Genomic DNA, 22,424 nt, shown 5'->3' on the forward strand with positions numbered 1-22,424 from the left:
AACAACAATACCGCCGTTTCAAGCGCATAGCCCCAAAACGAAGGTGGAAGATCAGTGAAGCTCATCATAGATCGAACCATGTCCAACAAAGTTCGATTACGACGCTCCGATATACCATTAAGCTGTGGTGTCATAGGAGGAGTCCACTGAGAGAGAATCCCATTCTCTTTCAGATAGTCCAAAAACTCGGTACTCAAGTATTCTCCACCTCGATCCGATCGAAGTGCTTTAATACTTTTACCTAGCTTGTTTTCTACTTCAGCCTTGAATTCTTTGAACTTTTCAAATGCTTCAGACTTATATTTCATTAAATATAAATACCCATACCTTGAATAATCATCAGTAAAGGTAATGAAGTAGGTGTGGCCATGTTGAGTCCCTACTCTAAATGGACCACAAACATCTGTGTGGATCAAATCCAACAGATTCTGACTACGCTCAGGTTTCCCCTTAAAAGGAGATTTAGTCATTTTTCCTTTTAGGCAGGATTCACAAGTAGGTAGAGAATTAATATCAGACATATCAAACATGCCCTCTCCCACTAGCTTGTTCATCCTCCTTGAGGAAATATGACCTAGCCTAGCATGCCAAAGGTTTGCCGGGTTTTGACTATCGATTTTCCTTTTGTTTGTTGTCGCCGGTTTATCAACATAATTCACTGGAACGTCTTTTAGTTTTAAGTTGTATAGATCGTTTTCAAGTTGTCCATTTCCAATTAAACATTCATTCTTGTAAATATTGCAAATCCCATTCACAAAATTGCAAGAATAATCATCTCTATCAAGCATAGAAATAGAAATAATGTTTTTAATTAAATCTGGCACAAATAAAACATCTCTTAACAATAATTTAAAACCGTTCTGCAAAGTCAAACAAACATCTCCAATGGCCGTAGCTTCAACTCTGGAACCATTCCCGAGCCTCAGCTGGGTCTCACCCATTCTAAGCCTGCGACTTCTTGTCATCACCTGCAAATCATTGCAAATGTGAGATCCACATCCGGTATCCAATACCCAAGAAGTTGTATTAAGTGACATGTTTATTTCAATATAGAACATACCCTTTGCAGTTCCCAACTGCTCAAGATATTCCTTGCAGTTGCGCTTCCAATGACCCGGCTTCTTGCAGTAATGGCAAACATCCTTGGATTTTCCATTGTTTGAAGCCTTTGTCTTTTGCTTCTTCTCGGGCTCAACTTTCTTGGGTGGGGTAGAACGTTTCTTGCCCTTCATACTTGGCCCCTTCTTCGCAGAAGATGAGGAGCCCACCAAGAAAGCTGGCTTATCCTTCTTAAGTGTGGATTCATATGTAACGAGCATATTGACCATCTCTTCAAGGGTGGCCTCTATCTTGTTCATATTAAAATTTATCACAAATCCATCAAATGAAGAAGGAAGAGACAGAAGCAATAAATCCACATTGAGTTCATGCTCCAACACCAAATCTAGGGTCGCCAACTTCTGTATGAGCCAAATCACTCGTACCCCATGATCACGAACCGAAGTCCCTTCACGCATGCGGCACGTCATCAACTCCTTAACAGTAGCGAACCTTTCAGCCCTCGACTGAGCCCCAAAAAGTTCCTTGAGTTGCGTGTGAATGTCAGCAGCATTCACCGTGTCCTCAAATCGCCTCTGGAGTTCATCAGACATCGAGGCTTGCATATAGCATTTGGTCTTGATGTCATGGTCACACCATGCATCAAGTTTGGCCAATTCCTCCGGACTTATGTCAGCTGGTGCTTCCTTCGGAGGTGCTTTCTCTAACACGTAGAGCATTTTCTCCGAAGTTAAGACAATCTTCAACTTCCGGAACCATTCCGTATAGTTGGCGCCAGTCAACTTGTTTTGTTCGAGGATCGAGAATAATGGATTTCGCGAATTCATTGTATGAAATACTGAAAAGAAAAACAGACATATATCAATGATTGTTTAACAATTTACTAAGACATAAAATAGGCGAATTTAATTTTATGAATCTCACTCCCACTATTTTAACGATTTCACCACCCTCTAGTGAAAACGGGAAACTTTTTCCTTAGTGAGAACATGGAGTCCAATTGACAAACTTATGGTCCCGAATAATATCAGCCAACCATAATTCTCAAAAGGTAGAGCCCAATTGCTTCCAAAGCAACCCCCATGTTTTTACCTCATGTCCAATAAGGGCCCAATAATATGACGCCGTTTAAAGTGACATGTCAAGATGACCCATCAATATTAAGTTGTGATGGACGGTCGCCATGTGGATCCCCCAATAATATGAGCCGATCCCATGGGAGTTCCACCCAACATACAACATTTGTCGATCCAATGTACAGCTTTCCGACGGACGGGCCCCCCCAATAATATGAGCCGGACCGTATCCGCGGGTAGCGTCACATACATTGACCGTTGATGGAAGGTGGGAACATTTAAACAAATTTAAATTTCCTTTATTTATCTTGATATAAATTTTAAATCATATTTAAAATGAGGGATTTTTAATTATAAAAATATTTGTCTCATCATATCCATTTTATTGCATGCTTGCCGGATTCACGCAATTTATGTCTAAACATGCATACAATCATAATATCAAATATTATATAGGATGATCGATTCCATTTCTAATTGACCCGTGGTTGCCAATCACGGGTCTTAGTCCAATCCTAGGTAATATGCAGTATGCAATGCAATCCTATTACATGTGCTTCCAATTTACATTTCTTCAGTCTTTATTGTCTGCTGGGCCCACCGTCTTCAAATCTTGATCTCCCACTAAATCTAATGTATTTACAATAAATAACAATGACAAGTAGGGATACATTTTTAGGGGTGGGAACGGGCTATAAACCAAGCCCACTTTTATTACATATGACATTCATATCGGGCCATAAACCAGGCCCATTAATAAAACCAACAACAATAAAAACAAAATGTAAATTCCTAACATACACCTACAAAATTGGTCATGGAAATCGATCATCCTTATCCAATAACATTTAATTCAAAATTAATTTATTGGATAACATGCAGTGGCAATTCAAATTTAAACAAGATAAAATCATATTTTATATATAAAATCTCATTTCACATATAAAATCATATTTTATCTCTATATCAAATAAAATCATATTTTATCTATAAAATCCAATTTTACAAATAAAATCATATTTTACTCAATATATCATAAGATCATATCTTATCATCAATTGTACCAAAATAATTGATTTCAAAATTCAATTTACGGATAAAACATTAAAATTTTCCAAAAATTCAAATTTATCCAAAATCAATTTTAAAATTTACGGACTCGAACAATTCGATCCGAAATCTCGTGAACCAATCAAAAACAATTTTTGACCGGACCAAAAATAAAATTTTAACATATTAAAATTAATTTTTAATAAAAAAATATAATTTTTCCCGCGGGCCGCCCGAGACACTCCCGGGCCGGCCCGCACCCGGGGCGCGGGCCGGGGGCAGCCCGGCTGCCCCCTTAGGGCAGCAACAATTGCTGCCCTGGCGGCGCCGTGCGCCGTCCTGGGCGGCGCCGAACGCCGCCCCTGGGCGGCGCTGTGCGCCGCCCTGGGCAGCGCCCAGCGCTGCCCTGTGCGGCGCCGTGCGCCGCCCTGGGCGGCGACGGTCGCCGTCCTGGGCGGCGCCGTGCGCCCCCTTTGGGCGGCGCCGTGCGCCGCCCGGGGCAGCAACAATTGCTGCCCCACCGGGCAGCGATCCAATCGCTGCCCGGGTTTTGCCCCGGAAAAAATTTTTTTTTTTTTTTTTTTATTTAAAAATATTTATTTTGTTTTCCAAAAACCGAGATTCAAAAATTTTGTACAATCGATTAATTTAATCGTTTGATCTGAGCAACCTGGCTCTGATACCACTGTTGGAAAAAACTGGCGGTCAGATCAATCACGATTGATACCCGGTGCAGCGGAAGTTTAAAATTTTTATCATGGAACAATTCCATGGTGTGGGTATCAACCATTCAACGATTAAATTATTGTGTGTGTAAAATTCAAATAACAATTAATTAAATTTTACCTTCAATCTCGAAGCGAGATTAATAGACACCAACAGAATTAATCTGCTCTTGTTGTCTCTCCCAGGAACCGATGAACTCCTTCAATCAGGTCCACGAATAGGGTTTAAATCCCTCTGATAGATTGCACTAGAAAATCTATCAGAAGTTTTCTGCGAAGAGATTAAACGAATCTGATTCGTTATTCCTGACTGCGATTCAAAATCACAGACCGAAATTTCTCGGGCAGAGGTAGGGAGGGGTCGGCCGATTACCTTTTGAGAGAGAGGAGGGTTCGAAATTTCTGTCTCAAAAATAATGAGCTGTTGTGTGTAATTTCTGTACTGCAATAACTTATTTATAATGCAGGCCACTAACACCTTAGGGCCCATTAGTCATAAGCTAGGGCCCGACAAGCAAAGCCCGCACGTTCAGAAATTAATATAAAATTCATCGTGACTCCGATTGATGAACCGATTTCACCAATGTGCACAGAAACCATTTCCGCACATTTTAAAGTTAAAATAAATTTTCCTGAATCCGAATTCAGTGGTTTCCAAAAATGTCCATCCCTATGTCATTTTAGGAAATCCTACTCCCTTACTCTTATTTAAGAAGTCCAACTCCTTAGTTCATTAAATTTAACTCTTTAAATTTAACTATCTCAACGGGGATTAAAACTCCATTACACTGTGTGACCCTCAATGGTTCAGGGATACAGCTAGCCGTGGGCTCACAACTCCTTGTGACTCGGAACAACACTTTCCGACTTGCCCAACGAATCAAGGTAAAGCGCCTAGCAACATCGCCCCATGATTCCCTAGGTATCACTGATAGTGCCTACAAGAACCAGTAGATTTTGGTTAGCGTACAGTACGGTCCCTTCATCCATATATCCCGATCGAATCAACAACCATTGGTATATCGAGAGTCGCTCAAGATTCGATAACTATGCAATACATCTTGAAGATCAAATTAGTGACATCGCATGTGCTACTAAGAAACCATTTCTTAAATCACATCAAGTACTCTGGCCAGAGATTTGTCACACTAATATCTCCTCAGATCGCATAGGATATCCACACTCGCAAGTATGTGGTGAATCCTTGACAACAATGCATTGACTCCTATATGTGTCGTAACTGTACCCAATCTCGACACCTGATGACCCCCATAGAGTCGGTAAACGAGTCAAAGCACAGCACTAGCATATAGAGTCTCCATGATGTTTCAAGTCGTAAGGACTAATGGTGTACAACCAAAACCGCGGACTTTATCCACTCGATAAGTGATAACCACTTGGAAAGTCCGGATAGGGTAGTTCGATTATTCATCCTATGAATATCCATTTGCATGCTTCGAACATCTCCATGTTCCCTACCAATGAAACGTGGTACTCCGCATCGCAAATGCTAGTCTCAAACTCGAGCGATCCTTATCCTTATTATCGGACGGCTCAATCGACTAGGAACGGTTTTTAGAATATACAGTGACTATAAGATGTATTTCATGATAGACATCTCCATGTTCTACCACATCTTACATACACTATAGTATATTCAAGGTCTTTATCAAAACAACAATAGTATATCACAATATAACAATATGAAGTAATATAAAGTCATTGCCATAAAAGTGTAAATAATATTAAACAAAAGATTGTTTATACAAAGAGTCATCAAAGCCCATAGCCACACAGTTGGCTCACTGGGCACCCACTCTTACAATTGGAATACCATTCAAACGGACAATTTCTTGCACATAAAGTCGTGCCATCCTGTCAAAGGTGAAATCTCGATTATATGGTAAGAAATGCGTGGATTTCGACAATCAGTCAACAACAACCCAAATCGCGTCGCAATTCCTGGAAGACATAGGCAAGTGGGTGACAAAGTCCATCGTCACATGCTCCCACTTCCACTCAGGAATATCGAGATTGTGAAGTAGACCTCCGGGTCGACGATACTCTGCCTTGACCTGCTGACACACAAGGCATCAGGACACGAACTGATAAACGCTGCGCTTCATTCCTTTCCACCAAAATCGAGTACGTAGATCCTTGTACATCTTCATGCTGCCAGGATGTACTGAGAACCTACTATGATGAGCTTACGATAAGATCTCGTCTCTAAGTGTGGAATCATCAGGCACAACCACACGGCCAGAAAGACACAACAAACCATCCACCTAAAAATGGAAACCAGCTGAATTCTCACCCTCAGTGAATCGGGCTAATCTCTGCATCTTGGGATCAACACCCTGTGCCTCACGAATACGTCTATACAAGGCTGGCACGGCAAGCACAGATGCAACACGAACTCCCTGTTGTTTCTTTTTATGACGGAAAGTGAAACCCAAGGAACAACACTCTTCGACCATTCGTGACACTGCACTGGTACGAAGGGAACTCAAATAAATCTTGCGACTAAGCGCATCAGCAACCGGATTAGAAGATCTTGGATGGTAATTGATTTCGCAATCATAGTCCTTCAGAAAGTCCATCCAACGGCGCTGTCGCATGTTCAACTCTGCCTGAGTGAACAGGTACTTCAAACTCTTATGATCAGTAAAAATCTGGAATCATTCACCGTACAAATAATGACGCCATATCTTCAGAGCAAAGACAATGGCTGCAAGCTCTAGATCATGTACGGGATAATTCCCCTCGTGAGTCTTTAGTTGCCTGGAGGCATAGGCAATCACATGCCCATTTTGAGTCAACACACACCCCAAACCCTGAAGAGAAGCATCGGTGTGGACTACGAAACCACCAGATCCAGTCGGCAAGGATAGTACTGGAGCAGTCGTCAATCGACGTCTCAACTCATGAAAACTGTCTTTGCACGCGGAAGACCACTCAAAAGAAACATCCTTTCGCGTCAACTGTGTCAAAGGCCTGGCTATCTGAGAGAAATTCTCCACGAATCGACGGTAGTATCCGGCCAAACCCAAGAAACTACGAATCTTAGATGCTGTCGTCGGGCGCGACCAATTAAGAATAGCCTCTGTCTTGCTAGGATCCACTAATACTCCATCTCTAGAAATGACATGACCAAGGAACACAACTCGGTCAATCCAAAAGTCACATTTGCTGAGCTTAGCATACAACTGATGCTCTCGCAAGGTCTGTAAAACAGTACGAAGATGAAAGGCATGCTCATCCATGCTACGAGAATACACAAGGATGTCATCGATGAACACTACAACGAACTTATCCAAGAGCTCTCGGAAAACCCTGTTCATCAAATCCATGAAAATAGCTGGAGCATTTGTTAGACCAAATGGCATCACTAAGAACTCATAGTGCCCATATCGAGTACGAAATGATGTCTTCGAAACATCCTCGTCTCTAACTCGCAACTGATGATACCCAGAACGCAAGTCGATCTTGGAATAGACAGAAGTACCCTGTAATTGATCAAACAGATCGTCAATCCGCGGGAGAGGATACTTGTTCTTTACTGTCACTTTGTTCAACTGACGATAGTCAATGCACAAACGCATCGAACCATCCTTCTTCTTGACGAATAGAACCGGGGCTCCCCAAGGTGAAACACTGGGTCGAATGTAGCCCTTATCAAGAAGATCCTGCAACTGCTGCTGCAACTCTCGCATCTCAGATGGAGCTAATCGGTACGGTGCTCGGGAAATCGGCGCTGTCCCTGGCAACAAGTCAATGCCAAACTCGATCTCTCGCACAGGTGGTAACCCTGGAATCTCGTCGGGAAACACATCCGGGAACTCACTGACTACTAGTATCTCCTCCATGTCTGGACCCTCTAAGGATGCATCAATCACATAGATCAGGTAGCCTTCCCTGCCAGACTCTAAAGCACGTCGGGCTTTCAGAGCAGAAACCACTGGCATCGGAGGTCGCGCTCCCTCACCATAGAAATACCAAGCATCCTCAGCCTCGGGGCGAAACTGGACAAATCTCTGGTAGCAATCCACTACCGCTCGATACGAAGTCAGAAGATCAATCCCGATGATACCATCAAAGTCATCCATCGCTAAAACCATCAGGTTAGCGCTCAACAGATGTCCCTCAAATCCCAAAATACCACCCAAAACAAGACTCTTAGCTAAGACTTCCTGACCCATCGGAGTCGAAACCGCTAACAAGATGTCTAAGGAAACAAAAGGTAATCTATGCCTCTTAACAAACCGAGCTGATATGAATGAGTGCGAAGCACCGGTATCGATCAAAAGATAAGCAGGAAAACTGCACAAACGAAAAGTACCTGCAATCATGTTCTCACTGTCTGCCTGAGCCTGCTCCTGGTTCAGCGCAAACACCTACCCCTGAGCACGTGGGCGCGATGACTGTCCTCTCGAAGAAGACTGAGAATGATGTCGCTGCGATGGCTGCGACTGCTGACGCTGCTGGGGCGAAGGCTGCTGCTGATACTGCGGTGGCTGATCGATAGTGGTCTGAGAACCACCAACACTCCCCGAACCACTCACTGTACCAGCCAAAGTGGGACATTCTCTCTTCATGTGACCCTCCTGGCCGCACTGAAAACAAACACCAGTGATATGAGGACACGGTCCTGGGTGATGCTTTCGTTTGCACTGACGATAACGTCGTGAATCACCAAAACGATGAACACCGCCAGATCCGGAAGAAGAAAAAGAAGTACCATCCTGTCTCTTAAAAGACTGGGCCCTTGGACCCAAAGAGCTAGATGGTCTGGATGCAGAAGATCCGAAAGTCCTGTTCCTCTGCAGACTTTCCTCTGCCTGGTGACAATTGTTCACCAAATTCTCGAAGTTTCTCTCTCTGCCCACGACAACCAACTGATGAATGTCAAGGTTAAGGCCCTGAAGAAATAGATCGTGCATCGTCTCTGAGCTACTCGCAATATGGGGACTGAAAGAAAGAAGCTTCTGAATCCGAATTCAGTGATTTCCAAAAATGTCCATCCCTATGTCATTTTAGGAAATTCCACTCCCTTTAGTTAAGAATTCCAACTTCTCTTTCATCAAATTTAACTCTTTAAATTTAACTATCTCAACGGGGTTTAGTAATCCATTACTTGTGTGACCCTCAATGGTTCAGGGATACAGCTAGCCGTGGGCTCACAACTCCTTGTGACTCGGAACAACGATTTCCGACTTGCCCAACGAATCATGGTAAGAGCGTCTAGAAACATCGCCCCATGATTCCCTAGGTATCACTGATAGTGCCTGCAAGAACCAGTAAGTTTTGGTTAGCGTACAATACAGTCCCTTCATCCATATATCCCGATCGAATCAACAACCATTGGTACATCGAGAGTCGTTCGAGATTCGATAACTATGCAATGCATCTTGAAGATCAAATAGTGACATCGCATGTGCTACTAGGAAACCAAGTAACCTAAATCACATCGAGTACTATGACCAGAGATTTATCACACTAATATCTCCTCAGATCGCATAGGATATCCACAATCGCAAGCGTGTGGTGAATCCTTGACAACAAAGCATTGACTCCTATATGTGTCGTTACTCTACCCAATCCCGACACCTGATGACCCCATAGAGTCGGTAAACGAGTCAAAGTACAGTACTAGCATATAGAGTCTCAATGATGTTTCAAGAAGTAAGGACTAATGGTGTACAACCAAAACCGCGGACTTATCCAATCAAATAATAATAACCACTTGGAAAGTCCGAATATGGTAGTTCGATCATTCATCATATGAATATCCATTTGCATGCTTTAACCATCTCCATGTCCATTACCAATGAAACATGGTACTTGGCATCACAAATGCTAATCTAAATCTTGAGCGATCCTTATCCTTATTAGCGGACGGCTCATATGACTAGGAACTGTTTAGAATATACAGTGACTATAAGATGTGTTTCATAATAGTGATCTCTCTTTATTCACTATCTCATCTTACTTACACTATAGTATATTCAAGGTCTTTATCAAAACAACAATAGTATATCACAATATAACAATATGAAAAAAGATAAAGAAAATTCCATTAATAAATGTAAATCATATTAAACAAAGATTGTTTGTACATAGAGTCATAAAAGCCCTTAGCCACAAGTTGGCTAACCGGGCACCCACTCTTTCAGGAACAGGCGCTGCACTTTCAAACAGTCGTAATTTTCGATCGGCTGAAAGTTACGGGAGATTCAGCCTGCTCACACGAAGCTCGTCTTGATACATATAGCGTGCTTCTCAGTCTAAGAGATGAAGACACTCAAATTCCAACCTGGAGATGGTCTTTCGGGTCGTTTTTCCCGTAGGGAGAGCTGGGACCCACCAAAGCGGCCCGCGTCACCCAGATCGCACGTCCACGTCGTGTGATTCAGTTTATTGCATCTTTGCTATTCCCAGATTGGACTAAAAGAGTCGGGAATAGGACGACGAGGAATCGGAGGAACAAGAAGTACGAGTAATAAAATGAATTTAATGAAAAAGGGATGCAAAACGAGGACTTCCCAAGGGTTCACCCATCCTAGTACTGCTCTCGCCCAAGAACGCTTAACTTCGGAGTTCTGATGAGATCCGGTGCATTAGTGTAGTATGATCACTCCCAACAGTGAATGAATTTTTTGTTGTTTTGTCTCTCGAATTGCGGATCGGAGGAACAGACACTGCCATTTCAAACGGACATAACTTTCGATTGGCTGAGAGTTACGGGTGTAAGAGTGGGTGCCCAGTGAGCCAACTGTGTGGCTATGGGCTTTGTTGACTCTTTGTATAAACAATCTTTTGTTTAATATTATTTACACTTTTATGGCAATGACTTTATATTACTTCATATTGTTATATTGTGATATACTATTGTTGTTTTGATAAAGACCTTGAATATACTATAGTGTATGTAAGATGTGGTAGAACATGGAGATGTCTATCATGAAATACATCTTATAGTCACTGTATATTCTAAAACCGTTCCTAGTCGATTGAGCCGTCCGAAAATAAGGATAAGGATCGCTCGAGTTTGAGACTAGCATTTGCGATGCGGAGTACCACGTTTCATTGGTAGGGAACATGGAGATGTTCGAAGCATGCAAATGGATTTTTCATAGGATGAATAATCGAACTACCCTATCCGGACTTTCCAAGTGGTTATCACTTATCGAGTGGAAAAAGTCCGCGGTTTTGGTTGTACACCATTAGTCCTTACGACTTGAAACATCATGGAGACTCTATATGCTAGTACTGTGCTTTGACTCGTTTACCGACTCTGAGGGGGTCATCAGGTGTCGAGATTGGGTACAGTTACGACACATATAGGAGTCAATGCATTGTTGTCAAGGATTCACCACATACTTGCGAGTGTGGATATCCTATGCGATCTGAGGAGATATTAGTGTGACAAATCTCTGGCCAGAGTACTTGATGTGATTTAAGAAATGGTTTCTTAGTAGCACATGCGATGTCACTAATTTGATCTTCAAGATGCATTGCATAGTTATCGAATCTTGAGCGACTCTCGATATACCAATGGTTGTTGATTCGATCGGGATATATGGATGAAGGGACCGTACTGTACGTTAACCAAAATCTACTGGTTCTTGTAGGCACTATCAGTGATACCTAGGGAATCATGGGGCGATGTTGCTAGGCGCTTTACCATGATTCGTTGGGCAAGTCGGAAAGTGTTGTTCCGAGTCACAAGGAGTTGTGAGCCCACGGCTAGCTGTATCCCTGAACCATTGAGGGTCACACAGTGTAATGGAGTTTTAATCCCCGTTGAGATAGTTAAATTTAAAGAGTTAAATTTAATGAACTAAGGAGTTGGACTTCTTAAAATAAGAGTAAGGGAGTAGGATTTCCTAAAATGACATAGGGATGGACATTTTTGGAAACCACTGAATTCGGATTCAGGAAAATTTATTTTGACTTTAAAACGTGCAGAAATGGTTTCTGTGCACATTGGTGAAATCGTTTCATCAATCGGAGTCACGATGAATTTTATATTAATTTCTGAACGAGCGGGCTTTGCTTGTCGGGCCCCAGCTTATGACTAATGGGCCCTAAGGTGTTAGTGGCCTGCATTATAAATAAGTTATTTCAGTACAGAAATTACACACAACAGGTCATTATTTTGAGAGACAAAATTCGAAAAACCCTAGCCCCTATTCTCTCACAATTCGGCCGAACCCTCCCTACCTCTGCCCGAGATTTTCCGGTCTGTGATTTTGAATCGCAGTAAGGAATAACGAATCAAATTCGTGTATTCTCTTCGCAGAAAACTTCTGATAGATTTTCTAGTGCAATCTATCAGAGGGATTAAACCTCTGTTCGTGGACCTGATTGAAGGCGTTCATCGGTTCCAGGGAGAGACAACAAGAGCAGAATTGTTCTGTTGGTGTCCATTAATCTCGTTGCGAGATTTGAGGTAAAATTTATTTAATTGTTATTTAAATTTTACACACACGTAATTCAATCGATGAACGGTTGATACCCATACCATGGAAACGTTCCATGAAAAATTTTTAAACTTCCGCTGCACCGGGTATCAATCGTAATTGGTCTGGGAACTCGCCAGTTTTCCAACAGTGGTATCAGAGCCAGGTTGCTCAGATCAATCGATTGAATTAATCAATTGTACAAAATTTTTGAGTCTCGGTTTATGAAACAAAATAAATATTTTTAATAAAAAAAAAATTTTTTCGGGGCAAAACCCGGGCAGCGATTGGATCGCTGCCCGGTGGGGCAGCAATTGTTGCTGCCCCGGGCGGCGCACGGCGCCGCCCAAAGGGGGCGCACAGCGCCGCCCAAGGCGGCGACCGTCGCCGCCCAGGGCGGCGCACGGCGCCGCCCAGGGCAGCGCTGTGCGCTGCCCAGCGCAGCGCTGGGCGCTGCGCAGGGCAGCGCTCGGCGCTGCCCAGGGGCGGCGCTCGGCGCCGCCCAGCGCAGCGCTGGGCGCTGCGCAGGGCGGCGCTCGGCGCCGCCCAGGGCAGCGCACGGCGCCGCCCAGGGGCGGCGCCAGGCGCTGCCCTAAGGGGGCAGCCGGGCTGCCCCCGGCCCGCGCCCCGGGTGCGGGCCGACCCGGGAGTGTCCCGGGTGGCCCGCGGGAAAAATTAATTTTTAATTTTTTATTAATTTTAATATTTAAAAATTTTATTTTTGGTCCGGTCAAAAATTGTTTTTGATTGGTTCACGAGATTTCGGATCGAATTGTTCGAGTCCGTAAATTTTAAAATTGATTTTGGATAAATAATTTGAATTTTTGGAAAATTTTAATATTTTATCCGTAAATTGAATTTTGAAATCAATTATTTTGGTACAATTGATGATAAGATATGATCTTATGATATATTAGATAAAATATGATTTTATTTGTAAAATTGGATTTTATAGATAAAATATGATTTTATTTGATATGGAGATAAAATATGATTTTATATGTGAAATGTGATTTTATATATAAAATATGATTTTATCTTGTTTAAATTTGAATTGCCACAGCATGTTATCCAATAAATTAATTTTGAATTAAATGTTATTGGATAAGGATGATCGATTGCCATGACCAATTTTGTAGGTGTATGTTAGGAATTTACATTTTGTCTTTATTGTTGTTGGTTTTATTAATGGGCCTGGTTTATGGCCCGATATGAATGTCATATGTAATAAAAGTGGGCTTGGTTTATAGCCCGTTCCCACCCCCTAAAAATGTATCCCCTACTTGTCATTGTTATTTAATTGTAAATACATTAGATTTAGTGGGAGATCAAGATTTGAAGATGGTGGGCCCAGCAGACAATGAATACTGAAGAAATGTAAATTGGAAGCATATGTAATAGGATTGCATTTGCATACTGCATATTACCTAGGATTGGACTAAGACCCGTGATTGGCAACCACGGATCAATTAGAAATGGAATCGATCATCCTATATAATATGTGATATTATGATTGTATGCATGTTTAGACATAAATTGCGTGAATCCGGCAATGCATGCAATAAATTAAAAATGATGAGACAAATATTTTTATAAATAAAATCCCTCATTTTAAATATGATTTAAAATTTTATATCAAGATAAATAAAGGAAATTTAAATATTGTTTAAATGTTCCTACCTTCCATCAACGGTCAATGTATGTGATGCTACCCGCGGATACGGTCCGGCTCATATTATTGGGGGGGCCCGTCCGTCGGAAAGCTGTACATTGGATCGACAAATGTTGTAAGTTGGGTGGAACTCCCATGGGATCGGCTCATATTATTGGGGGATCCACATGGCGACCGTCCATCACAACTTAATATTGATGGGTCATCTTGACATGTCACTTTAAACGGCGTCATATTATTGGGCCCTTATTGGACATGAGGTAAATACATGGGGGTTGCTTTGGAAGCAATTGGGCTCTACCTTTTGAGAATTATGGTTGGCTGATATTATTCGGGACCATAAGTTTGTCAATTGGACTCCATGTTCTCACTAAGGAAAAAGTTTCCCGTTTTCACTAGAGGGTGGTGAAATCGTTAAAATAGTGGGAGTGAGATTCATAAAATTAAATTCGCCTATTTTATGTCTTAGTAAATTGTTAAACAATCATTGATATATGTCTGTTTTTCCTTTTCAGTATTTCATACAATGAATTCGCGAAATCCTTTATTCTCGATCCTCGAACAAAACAAGCTGACTGGCGCCAACTATACGGAATGGTTCCGGAAGTTGAAGATTGTCTTAACTTCGGAGAAAATGCTCTACGTGTTAGAGAAAGCACCTCCGAAGGAAGCACCAGCTGACATAAGTCCGGAGGAATTGGCCAAACTTGATGCATGGTGTGACCATGACATCAAGACCAAATGCTATATGCAAGCCTCGATGTCTGATGAACTCCAGAGGCGATTTGAGGACACGGTGAATGCTGCTGACATTCACACGCAACTCAAGGAACTTTTTGGGGCTCAGTCGAGGGCTGAAAGGTTCTCTACTGTTAAGGAGTTGATGACGTGCCGCATGCGTGAAGGGACTTCGGTCCGTGATCATGGGGTACGAGTGATTTGGCTCATACAGAAGTTAGCGACCCTTGATTTGGTGTTGGAGCATGAACTCAATGTGGACTTGCTGCTTCTATCTCTTCCTTCTTCATTTGATGGATTCGTGATAAATTTTAATATGAACAAGATAGAGGCCACCCTTGAAGAGATGGTCAATATGCTCGTTACATATGAATCCACACTTAAGAAGGATAAGCCAGCTTTCTTGGTGGGCTCCTCATCTTCTGCAAAGAAGGGGCCAAGTATGAAGGGCAAGAAACGTTCTGCCCCACCCAAGAAAGTGGAACCCGAGAAGAAGCAAAAGACAAAGGCTTCAAACGATGGAAAATCCAAGGATGTTTGCCATTACTGCAAGAAGCCGGGTCATTGGAAGCGCAACTGCAAGGAGTATCTTGGGCAGTTAGGAACTGCAAAGGGTATGTTCTATATCGAAATAAACATGTCACTTAATACAACTTCTTGGGTATTGGATACCGGATGTGGATCTCACATTTGCAATGATTTGCAGGTGATGACAAGAAGTCGCAGGCTTAGAATGGGTGAGACCCAGCTGAGGCTCGGGAATGGTTCCAGAGTTGAAGCTACGGCCATTGGAGATGTTTGTTTGATTTTGCAGAATGGTTTTAAATTATTGTTGAGAGATGTTTTATTTGTGCCAGATTTAATTAAAAACATTATTTCTATTTCTATGCTTGATAGAGATGGTTATTCTTGTAATTTTGTGAATGGGAATTGCAGCATTTACAAGAATGAATGTTTAATTGGAAATGGACAACTTGAAAACGATCTATACAATTTAAAACTAAAAGACGTTCCAGTAAATTGTATTGACAAACCGGCGACAACAAACAAAAGGAAAATCGATAGTCAAAACCCGGCAAACCTTTGGCACGCTAGACTAGGTCATATTTCCTCAAGGAGGATGAACAAGCTAGTGGGAGAGGGCATGTTTGATATGTCTGATATTAACTCTCTACCTACTTGTGAATCCTGCCTAAAAGGGAAAATGACTAAATCTCCTTTTAAGGGGAAGCCTGAACGTAGTCAAAATCTGTTGGATTTGATCCATACAGATGTTTGTGGTCCATTTAGAGTAGGGACTCAACATGGCCACACCTACTTCATTACCTTTACTGATGATTATTCTAGGTATGGGTATTTATATTTAATGAAATATAAGTCTGAAGCATTTGAAAAGTTCAAAGAATTCAAGGCTGAAGTAGAAAACAAGCTAGGTAAAAGTATTAAAGCACTTCGATCGGATCGAGGTGGAGAATACTTGAGTACCGAGTTTTTGGACTATCTAAAAGAGAATGGGATTCTCTCTCAGTGGACTCCTCCTATGACACCACAGCTTAATGGTGTATCGGAGCGTCGTAATCGAACTTTGTTGGACATGGTTCGATCCATGATGAGCTTCACTGAGCTTCCACCTTCGTTTTGGGGCTATGCGCTTGAAACGGCGGTATTGTTGTTGAATAACGTCCACACTAAAGCAGTGGACAAAACACCATACGAGTTATGGAATGGCAAAGCTCCTAAGTATTCGTACTTGAGGATTTGGGGATGTCCTGCTTACGTGAAGCGGACAGTGGGAGATAAGTTGGATAGTCGATCCAGCTTGTGTTATTTTGTGGGGTATCCGAAGAATTCAATCGGATATTATTTCTATTATCCTGCTGAAACAAAGGTGTTTGTTTCACGGAATGCCACCTTCTTGGAGAAGGAGTTCTTATTGGATAAGAAAGGCGAGATGATGGAACTCGAAGAAGTTCGAGAAGAACCCGAAATACAAAATAACGATCCCACACCTCAGGAACCATTGCTGGACACGCCTGCACCTAGAAGATCCGAAAGGACTTCTAGACCTCCAGTTCGATATGGTCTTCTTCTTGAAGAGGGTCAAGATGAACCCGACATTGGATGTGATCCAAGAAGCTTCAAGGAAGCAATTTCTGATGCGGATTCGAATTTATGGCTTGAAGCTATGCAGTCAGAATTGGATTCGATGCATACTAACCAAGTCTGGTCTTTAGTGGATCCTCCCGATGGAATTGTTCCAATAGGGTGTAAATGGATCTACAAAAGAAAGCTTGGGCCTGATGGTAAGGTATTGACCTACAAGGCGCGATTGGTGGCGAAAGGTTATACTCAAAGGCAAGGAGTTGACTATGACGAAACCTTTTCACCAGTTGCAATGTTCAAGTCCATAAGAATCCTTATTGCCATAGCTGCATGGTATGACTATGAGATATGGCAAATGGATGTGAAGACTGCTTTTCTTAATGGAGACATTAAGGAAGAAATCTATATGAAGCAGCCTGAGGGGTTACACATCCATGGGAAGCGAGCATAAGGTATGCAAGCTTCAGAGATCAATTTATGGTCTAAAACAAGCATCAAGAAGTTGGAACCAGAAATTTGATGAAACAATAAAAGATTTTGGTTTCATCAAGAACCCGGAGGAACCTTGCGTGTACAAGAAAGTAGTTAAGGATGCGGTGACATTCTTAGTACTTTATGTTGATGACATCCTACTCATTGGAAATGATGTAGGGATGTTGCAGTCAACAAAGATATGGTTATCAGGTAGATTTTCGATGAAGGATTTGGGTGAGGCATCCTACATTCTTGGGATACAGATCTATAGGGATAGATCTAAGAGAATGATAGGACTCACTCAATCAACCTACATCGATACCATATTGAAACGGTTTTCAATGGATGGGTCCAAGAGAGGACATCTACCCATGTGTCATGGAGTTTCTCTATCCAAGTCTATGTGTCCCAAGACTGATGCAGAGATAGAGAATATGACACATGTACCATATGCGTCAGCTATAGGTAGTATCATGTATGGGATGATATCTACCAGACCGGATGTAGCATTTGCTCTGAGTGTCACGAGCAGATATCAGTCTAATCCTGGTCAGATGCATTGGAAAGCCGTGAAGGACATTCTTAAGTACTTGCGAAGGACTAAGAATATGTTCATGGTTTATGGAGGACGAGAACTCAAACTGGAAGGCTATACCGACTCTAGCTTCCAAAGTGATGTGGATGACTCGAAGTCAACCTCTGGATTTGTGTTCATGCTCAATGGTGGTGCTGTCTCTTGGAAGAGTTCCAAGCAGGACACCACAGCGGATTCCACCACTGAGGCTGAATACATTGCAGCATCAGCTGCTGCTAAAGAGGCCGTTTGGATGAGGAATTTCGTCCAAGAGTTGGGCGTCATTCCTGAATTTGTTGGTCCAGTCCCGGTGTACTGCGACAACACGGGTGCCGTTGCTCAAGCAAAGGAACCAAGGTCTCATCAAAGATCCAAACACGTACTGAGGAAATACCACATAATCCGGGAGATTGTGGAAAGAGGAGACATCAGTGTCGAACGAGTGGCCTCTGCAGACAATATCGCTGATCCACTTACTAAGCCTTTGCCAGGACCATTGTTTGACAAACATCGCGAAGCAATGGGTCTACGTAGTATGACTAGTTGGCTATAGGGCAAGTGGGAGATTGTAAGAGTTGGTGCCCAGTGAGCCAACTGTGTGGCTATGGGCTTTGTTGACTCTTTGTATAAACAATCTTTTGTTTAATATTATTTACACTTTTATGGCAATGACTTTATATTACTTCATATTGTTATATTGTGATATACTATTGTTGTTTTGATAAAGACCTTGAATATACTATAGTGTATGTAAGATGTGGTAGAACATGGAGATGTCTATCATGAAATACATCTTATAGTCACTGTATATTCTAAAACCGTTCCTAGTCGATTGAGCCGTCCGAAAATAAGGATAAGGATCGCTCGAGTTTGAGACTAGCATTTGCGATGCGGAGTACCACGTTTCATTGGTAGGGAACATGGAGATGTTCGAAGCATGCAAATGGATTTTTCATAGGATGAATAATCGAACTACCCTATCCGGACTTTCCAAGTGGTTATCACTTATCGAGTGGAAAAAGTCCGCGGTTTTGGTTGTACACCATTAGTCCTTACGACTTGAAACATCATGGAGACTCTATATGCTAGTACTGTGCTTTGACTCGTTTACCGACTCTGAGGGGGTCATCAGGTGTCGAGATTGGGTACAGTTACGACACATATAGGAGTCAATGCATTGTTGTCAAGGATTCACCACATACTTGCGAGTGTGGATATCCTATGCGATCTGAGGAGATATTAGTGTGACAAATCTCTGGCCAGAGTACTTGATGTGATTTAAGAAATGGTTTCTTAGTAGCACATGCGATGTCACTAATTTGATCTTCAAGATGCATTGCATAGTTATCGAATCTTGAGCGACTCTCGATATACCAATGGTTGTTGATTCGATCGGGATATATGGATGAAGGGACCGTACTGTACGTTAACCAAAATCTACTGGTTCTTGTAGGCACTATCAGTGATACCTAGGGAATCATGGGGCGATGTTGCTAGGCGCTTTACCATGATTCGTTGGGCAAGTCGGAAAGTGTTGTTCCGAGTCACAAGGAGTTGTGAGCCCACGGCTAGCTGTATCCCTGAACCATTGAGGGTCACACAGTGTAATGGAGTTTTAATCCCCGTTGAGATAGTTAAATTTAAAGAGTTAAATTTAATGAACTAAGGAGTTGGACTTCTTAAAATAAGAGTAAGGGAGTAGGATTTCCTAAAATGACATAGGGATGGACATTTTTGGAAACCACTGAATTCGGATTCAGGAAAATTTATTTTGACTTTAAAACGTGCAGAAATGGTTTCTGTGCACATTGGTGAAATCGTTTCATCAATCGGAGTCACGATGAATTTTATATTAATTTCTGAACGAGCGGGCTTTGCTTGTCGGGCCCCAGCTTATGACTAATGGGCCCTAAGGTGTTAGTGGCCTGCATTATAAATAAGTTATTTCAGTACAGAAATTACACACAACAGGTCATTATTTTGAGAGACAAAATTCGAAAAACCCTAGCCCCTATTCTCTCACAATTCGGCCGAACCCTCCCTACCTCTGCCCGAGATTTTCCGGTCTGTGATTTTGAATCGCAGTAAGGAATAACGAATCAAATTCGTGTATTCTCTTCGCAGAAAACTTCTGATAGATTTTCTAGTGCAATCTATCAGAGGGATTAAACCTCTGTTCGTGGACCTGATTGAAGGCGTTCATCGGTTCCAGGGAGAGACAACAAGAGCAGAATTGTTCTGTTGGTGTCCATTAATCTCGTTGCGAGATTTGAGGTAAAATTTATTTAATTGTTATTTAAATTTTACACACACGTAATTCAATCGATGAACGGTTGATACCCATACCATGGAAACGTTCCATGAAAAATTTTTAAACTTCCGCTGCACCGGGTATCAATCGTAATTGGTCTGGGAACTCGCCAGTTTTCCAACAACGGGAGCTTCAGCCTGCTCACGTGAAGCTCATCTCGATACCTACAACACGCGTCTCGGTCTAAGAGACGGAGACGGTCAATTTCCAACCCGAAGATGGTTTTTTGGGTTGTTTTTCCCGTATGGCACGCTGGGACCCACAAAAGCGGCCCACAACACCTAGATCGCACGTCCACGTCGTGTGATTAAGTTTATTGCATCTTTTCTATACAAGGATTGGACTGTAAGAGTCGGGAATGGGACGACGAGGAATCAGAGGAACAAGAAGTACGAGTAATAAAAAAAAATTAATGAAAAAGGGGTGCAAAACGAGGACTTCCCAAGGGTTCACCCATACTAGTACTGCTCTTGCCTAAACACGCTTAGCTTCGGAGTTCTGATGGGATCCGGTGCATTAGTACTGGTATGATCGCACCCAACAGTGAATGAATTCTTTCTTGTTTTGTCTCTCGAATTGCGGATCGGAGGAACAAGCGCTGCCCTTTCAAACGGACATAACTTTCGATCGGCTGAGAGTTACGGGAGCTTCAGCCTTCTCACACGAAGCTCGTCTCGATACCTACAATGCGCATCTTGGTCTAAGAGACGGAGATGCTCAAATTCCAACCCGGAGATGGTCTTTCGGGTCTTTTTCACGTAGGGCGCGCTGGAACCCACCAAAGCGGCCACCGTCACCCAAATCGCACGTCCACGTCGTGTGATTCAGTCTATTGAATCTTTTTTATCCGCGGATTGGATTGAAAGAGTCGGAATAGGACGGCGAGGAATCGGAGGAACTAGAAGTACGAGTAATAAAAAAAGAAATTAATGAAAAATGGGTGCAACACTGAGACTTCCCAGGGTATCATCCATCCTAGTACTGCTCTTGCCCAAGCACGCTTAACTTCGGAGTTTTGATGGGATCCGGTGCATTAGTGCTGGTATGATCACTCCCAACACTGAATGAATTTTTTTTTTGTTTTGTCTCTCGAATTGCGGATCGGAGGAACAGGCGTTGCTCTTTCAAACGGGCATAACTTTCGATCGGCTGTGAGTTACGGGAGCTACATCATGGTCATGCGAATCTCATCTCGATACCTACAACACGTGTGACGACCCGAGTTCTAATCTCTCATTTAATCAAATCATCATAATTAATAGTCAAGGAATCAAAGACTAAACAAAGTAAAATTTATTTATTTTTTTTTAAAATCAGAGCACCTCGCTCGATCGGTAAAAAGCTACCGATCGAGCGAGCACAAAGGCCCAAATATCGGGTGAGAGTAAAATTGACCTTGCTCGATCGGTTATTTTCTACCGATCGAGCGAGCACAACTGCTCAAGTTTCTGTCCAAGAAATAACAGCCTCGCTCGATCGGTAGGAATCACCCGATCGAGCGAGCACATTTTCAGAAGAAAAGATCAGAACTTTTGCTGTCAAACTATGTAATCTTCCTAGCATGTTCAAGTACTTCATGGCATAATTGAACACTAACAATTCAATCTTATAACCACAACTAACATATATCCTAAACAAGATATAGTTAAATAAGAACAAGATCACCATATACTTGAATAAAGTCTCATGATAGAATTACATATCATACAAGAATCATCATGCTACATCATGTTGTCTTAAGGATTTACACATCTTTCCAAATCCTATATACATAAACAAGACAACAACTTATTATCAACAAATCTTGGTACAAGTAGCTATAACATGATCATGTCTTTGAACTCAACTCTAACATAGACAACTCACAATCATCTAAACTCGGATCATCACGCTATTCTTCTCATCCCTTGTCCTTCAAGTTCGCTTTTGCCCGGTTCCACTACCGCCTATTGCCATGACACATACAACACAACAATTGCCGGATAACTCCAGTGAGAAATATATTTCCCAGTAAAAGAAACTAAACATGCATATAAAACATATATCAAGCTCATGATATAAATAAAGACAATGCATGTTTTAAAACAAGGTTCATCTCTTATCTCGTCGGTTGGGATCCCGAGAAGAAGATATCATAGCTAACCACCGACTCTCCCAATCGAGGTGGGGCTACTTATCTT

At 42.1% G+C, this 22,424-nt stretch overlaps 1 non-coding gene and 2 pseudogenes across 1 annotated transcript; all 3 read right to left on the reverse strand.

Moving 5' to 3' along the window:
- Nucleotides 1–10,431: 10,431 nt before the first annotated feature.
- LOC140869670 (5S ribosomal RNA) lies at nt 10,432–10,549 on the reverse strand (annotated as a pseudogene).
- Nucleotides 10,550–20,664: 10,115 nt separating this feature from the next.
- LOC140869285 (5S ribosomal RNA) lies at nt 20,665–20,783 on the reverse strand. The gene has a single exon (XR_012146664.1). It is a non-coding gene; the product is annotated as a 5S ribosomal RNA (ribosomal RNA).
- A 398-nt stretch (nt 20,784–21,181) lies between these two features.
- Nucleotides 21,182–21,300, reverse strand: LOC140869559 (5S ribosomal RNA; annotated as a pseudogene).
- Between the last annotated feature and the right edge of the window lie 1,124 nt (nt 21,301–22,424).

Source organism: Henckelia pumila, chromosome 4, assembly GCF_033568475.1.
Source record: "Henckelia pumila isolate YLH828 chromosome 4, ASM3356847v2, whole genome shotgun sequence".
NCBI classification, from domain to species: Eukaryota; Viridiplantae; Streptophyta; class Magnoliopsida; order Lamiales; family Gesneriaceae; genus Henckelia; species Henckelia pumila.